The sequence below is a fragment of the Argopecten irradians genome, chromosome 11 (genome assembly GCF_041381155.1).
Source record: "Argopecten irradians isolate NY chromosome 11, Ai_NY, whole genome shotgun sequence".
In the NCBI taxonomy this organism is placed as follows: Eukaryota; Metazoa; Mollusca; class Bivalvia; order Pectinida; family Pectinidae; genus Argopecten; species Argopecten irradians.
The window spans coordinates 20,184,767-20,191,016 of NC_091144.1; positions in this window are offsets into that span (position 1 = coordinate 20,184,767).

Below are 6,250 nucleotides of genomic sequence, written 5' to 3' on the forward strand. Positions count from 1 at the left end.
ATGTGTTAAAGTAAATGTCATCGTATAACATAAGTTACATGGGACACTAATCTTAATTTTCAATATGAGATACTACTGAATGAATACGATATCAGAGGAACAAAGCTGAACCAATTATAGGCCTGCAAAGATTTCCTTTGACTACAGAGAAAGCGGAGCCCTACTTCAAAGCCACATAGTCAACCACAGTGCACCGTTATACCGTTCTTTTGGTGTGTATCAAGAGTAGTCCAGGGTTGTAGAGAGATCCTAGATTATTGGAACCCCCGGAGTATCGATGATGTTGTTCGATATGCGGGATGTGTATACAATGTGGTTTTGTTTCCTAAAAGATAGTCTTTAATATTTTGATACTGTTTGGTTGTCTTTCTCTATAGATGGCTTTGCTCCAATGATCAATTCAGCTGTTTAGTCTCATCTATACAGAGTAATTTGATCACTCAGTGCAATCTCCAATACTATAAATGTGTGATGGGGTTGATATGGGTTATATCCATAGTACAACCAATTATGTTATATGGATCCTGCATCTGGGGGATAGCGGAACAACGATTAATAAATAACATACAAAATCGAGCGACGATTTCAAGCTTATCTTGGAGTAAATAAATATACGTCAAATGTTGGAGTTCTTGGAGATTTTGGATGGAAATCATGTCCAGCAAAACAACACATGGAAGTTTTTAGACTTTACTCTAGGTTACGTACTGTTAATACGGGTCGACTTCTACATAGGGTGTATATAAGGAGAGGAAAATCTTGGGAAGCGAGAATCCGTAAACTAGGGAAAAAACTCAACGTATCAAAAATACAAATTGCAAAAAATATCTACCGCTATTATCAGGAATGACGAAACCGTTAACGTTTGGTTCAGCAAATTGTGGAGCGAAAACACGGGTAGTAAATTGAGATCATACAGAATACATAAAAAGGACAGGATTAAGGAACATTATATCTCGTCAATTATACCACTGGCCCGATACCAAACGGTGTCGGTTTATTTCAGGTTTTCGAGTACTAAGTACTGCACTCTGGCCCTAAACCAGACATCTATCTGTCATAATGTCCAAGTCTGGTGTCAGGGCCAGAGTATTTCGGGCTAATCCACCCTATACTAAGCATATCTCATAGAGAAACTGGAGGCCACAGAAGACACAGGTAATGTTATCCTTTGATGTACATCAAACGAATTATATAACGGTACACTGTGGTTGACGGTGTTGCTTTGAAGTTGGGCGTCGCTGTCTGTAATCTTCAAAGGAAGTCTCTGCAGGCCTCTTATTGGTCAGGTTTTTTCCCTCCTGAATTGCCTCCAGTTTTACTTGGAGATACTCCATGGGTGGATATTACGTCAGTATTAGTAACAGCTGGAGATTGGAGGATGTGGGAAACTAACGTCACCGGAAAAGATATCGGACAAACAAAACCACAAAATTGTATGCCAAACCTCAAAAAGATCTGATGAAATCATAATATAAAAGGAAAACTGAGGTGGTAGATTATTTGATTGACGATTGACTAGCTGAATACATGATTGATTGAATGAATTAATTAACGTACGTACGATCAAACGAATGGATGAATGAACGAACGAATAAATGAATGAATGAAAGAATGGTCCTCTGCATCGTTATCTGCGTTTCCGTAGACGTTATTACTATCAGACTATATAACATTCGAACTCTAGTATTCTACACCTACCTCACGGTACTTCTGTGGTTAGTTGCTGATGTCGACGGCGATGATTAGCATGGACCCGTGTACTTACGCTGATAAGCGGATTAACTGTTATTCGTCTCCTCGATATATACCTTCTTATATTAAAAGTGTACAGATCTAGAGTTATCAACCATAAACTTACAGAGAAATAAAATGAAAAACTAAAGCACATATATTTCACGCAAAGGTAAAAAGTCTTTTTAATCTATGAATACTTATAATTTAAGAAAATCTGCGTTTTATTGCACAGTTAATGTTAAAGATGCCCCACCGCCGACAGAGCATAAATGCTATTAATCATTTGAACAATAATTGTTGTTTAACCATGTATATATATGTCTAATTAACACAAAAATTAATATAAAATAATTTATTGTGCCTTTGTTGCATGGGCAATCAGTACTTCATTCCATATAGGATATAGTGCCCCGGAATTTTTTCGGGTTGCAATTAATTACTTTTTATATTTTTAACTTTAAATAAAGTTCAAACATTTCAATGGTGTTAATTAATGTTGTAAAGTAAGTAACTTTTGTAACTGAAGAAAAATACTAAATCGTATGCTCCTCTTTTTGATAGTGAAAAAATACGATTTGTCAGCGGTGGAGCATTTTTAAGAATAAAACAGAAATAAATTGGGAGCTATTGAAAATATGAATCCTCAGTAAGATCGACGGTTCCTATTATATAGTAATATAAAAATTTGTAAGTCCTACTCATTTTCAAAACACAGGTGTGCAATATATGTACCAACGTGTAATAAAAGCGCTCCATAACCCTGATTGGCCCTCACGTAAGTATTACTCTGGTACAAATTTAGATGATACAGACAGTGTATTGATACTACACTTCCATCTACTTTTGAACATTTCCCTTGACTACTTCTGCCGATATTGGTGTATCCCCCTAGCTGCTATTACTGTCGTTATATTCACGGTGGATATAACGTCAGTAATAGTAAACCATGAAGTATCGAGGATGGCGTATGCGTAAAACAAAAGTTCATAGGGTCCCCCATTAAAGGCCCATTACCTTTCCCGAGCAAACTATAAAGGTTTCTTAAAAAACATTAATAACATCAGAAAATGCATACCGGTGACCTAAAATAAGGTTACAACACCAAACATATGCAAGATTTCCTGCGTAACATATGAAAACAGTGGAGAGTCAATTCGCTGTTTTGCCGTCTGGCGCAGTGATAGTCAACTACCGCGTGGTATTTAGGATGACGGCGGGAAACATAATACGACCCGCGTTATGAAAATAAACATTTTATTTATTTTAATCAAATCGTTCAGAAGGTGATGATAAATGTAGTATTAACGGTAAGTTAACAATTTTTGCGACTCTACAAAATTATCGATCTTGTTTTATATTCCCATTTTAAAAATTAAAAGCCATTTCGGAAAGGTAGTGGGCCTTTAAATATGGAGAGTATTCTTTAAAAAGCCTCCCCTCCCCCGGGGGCCCCATTTATTGAGTATGGGAGATTAGAGACCAGTCCATTTACATTACCCCTACGCGAGTTCGGTCTGAAACGCCTCTAACAGCGTACGCCGGTCACGTGACCCGCCGATCTACCGGCGTTATATATCCATCATAACGGAGCTTCTAGGAAGGCGAGTCATCTCGGCTTTTCCTAAGTCTCACACCAAAATAAAACTTTTATTGTAAGATACCTAAAGTGTATTCTCTATATATTTTATTCCAGAAAAACTTACAACAGATACGAGAAATTGCAGCGTTCTGCATTCATTTCTTGTGCTGTTATGAAATTGAAAAAAAATATATATGCGGTAGCTGATTTCATTCATGTTGAATAGGGAATCAAATGAACATAGTAGCATTTCTAAACATTAGAGACGGAAACTTTCGACCTTCGTTCGGACCAAACAAGTATAAAACAATTTTTAACATATTTACATGTATATCTTTGGATCTCGGAACTTTCTAGACTTGTAGAGCTATAACAATATATTTTTTCATTGTTTGTTTTACGAACCATGCAAACTACGGATTATGCAGCTTTAAAACAAAGTCGTCATACCAAAAGTATGGTTGATTTGTCAATTTCCATTTTACGTCCTATTTACAGCTGAAGTCATTCAAGGACGTCTAATCTGATGCAGTATGCTGTGTACATGTGTGTGAATATCTATGTTTTGGAAGGCTACGATATATACCTATTTCGTGTCTCACTTTAAAGTAGAACTACATGCATTACCCATTAGTCACTCTGAAATATGCCACCTAAGACAACGAACACCATATCCCAGCTAGTCACACTACCGACAACAGGCAAACTAGATTTCACACTCCTTTTATGATGAACGTTGACAAACAGCAGAAACTCGTTTTTGATGCTTGCTTTTTACATTATGTTTTCTTTTCAAAACATCGTCTGATTTTAGTTTTCGTCCACTTATAAGTCGCACTGGTGTATAGGTCGCACTCCCGATTTTCAGGGGAAAAGTTGCGACTTATACTCCGGAAAATAGGTACCAATTTATAGACTATATGGTGTGTCTCGCCCCAGAGACGAACTCGGAGCCTTCCTCACATGGCCAAACGCCCAACTCAAAACCAAAACGTGAGGCGGTTTTAGGGGCGCGTCATAGGAAGAAGAAAGCCTTTAAGGAAATAGAGAAATTTAAGACACCACAATTAGCCTTATATTATCATTCAATGGGGACACCATGTCTCACAAACTACAGGGCATAAATGAATCATTATACCTTTATGACTCAATATTCCAAATTTTGGAAAATTATAAATATGTATATGAACTGTTAACAGATATTATTTAATTTGCAAACATATCTGCAGATAAAAGGCATAATATTTGTTAAGTTTTAAGAATACTATTTCTGCCTGTTTTGTCAGTTTTCATACCTTATGGAAACAAACTGTTCGTTTGTTACTGTGCAAAATCAGGGGTACTTCATTTGCAAGTAACCAGGCCTAGAGCCTACAACCGTCTAAGGTATTTAAGGTAGTCAAGAGGAATGGCGGTAAACTGATAGTCCAGGAGTATTTCAGATGTACTATAACAAAGTTTAGGTGACGAGTCAGTGACCGGCAAACTGTAACCCCTGCCCGAGACTTTTTCTCCGATACTGTGTTAGAATATATATTTAATTATACGTACGCCAATAATAGAGTACCATTCGTACAATATTTGTCAGCGTTTTTTATTGGAATAACTTATAACTTCTTTGGCACAAAAATGATAAATGACTTAAACACCGTATTACATTTAACGACACCAGGTGCTACTTAAAGGAATTCTTCACAATAACCTCCTAGTAATTAGATCAAAGTCATCTATGGTATTAAAATGAATGACACCGTAAAATATGATCTACGGGAAACCTATCTTTCCAATATGATATAAACTGGCACTTTCCATTGTTGCTTCTCGCCTGGCATACTGGATGGTTTCAATTAGACTTTTTTATATACGATTTTGTTTCATTCAAGGTTTTATTGGCTGATATTGTGTTTGCAATAATTTTGTTGTCTCTTTCTCTAATGGTCCGATAAGATGTTTTGTGACTGTAGTGTGATATTTTGTGACTATAGTATGATGTTTTGTGACTATAGTGTGATGTTTTGTGACTAATGTATGTTTTGTGACTACAGGATGATGTTTTGTGACTATAGTATGACGTTTTGTGACTATAATATGATGTTATGTGACTATAGTCTCATCTATTGAGTGATTTGATAACCACATATGCAGTTTCCAATACCATGCATGTGTGATGAAATTTGAAGTTCCGGCGTAAGTCCGTAATGTAAGTTATACACCATTAGTAGTATGCCACGTCTTCTTTCGTCAGCGTTGAAATGTCCAGGAAAGTCAGTGCTTCATTAGTTTCTTCGTTTGATTTATATTTGAAATTGTTACTATAGGTTTAATCCAGGTGATCAACTCAAATAAACCGCCTTATCTCAATTTGGCCAGTGGCCTAGATGACAATTTTACGTTTATGTTTGTTGAAGCTTTTCCATAAGTTTCGTTATCCCATAGCATTTTTTTGTCAAGATCGAAGTCTTGTTATTACGACTTGCCTTTCCAGCTAGTAGGACCATATTGGAGTTTTGTCTCTTCCTAGATAATTTAATGAAATCCCTTCTTTTTCATTGCATTGCTTTTGCTACCGATGTTTCAGTTAAACAGCTAATGCATCCCTACACATTTACATACCTACACAAAGGAAAAGCGGCTGAAGTTTAATATTGTGTTCGAGGAAGTGCTGGATTGAGTAAACAGTTTGAACAAAGTGACCATATCATATTGGTTTGTAGTTTTGATATTTTGTTATTGTTCACTCAGATATTAAAACACGAAGGTAGATGATAATGTTTTAACATTATTGGATCATCATCTCCCTTCGTGTTCCACTTGAAAGTCATCTTCAAAAGACGTGGTAGCCTTTATACAGAAGATGAGAGTGCAAAACAGATACATATTGCTTTCTCTCAGGTTTCACATTGGAAAGTAAACATTACATTTAATTACATTTAC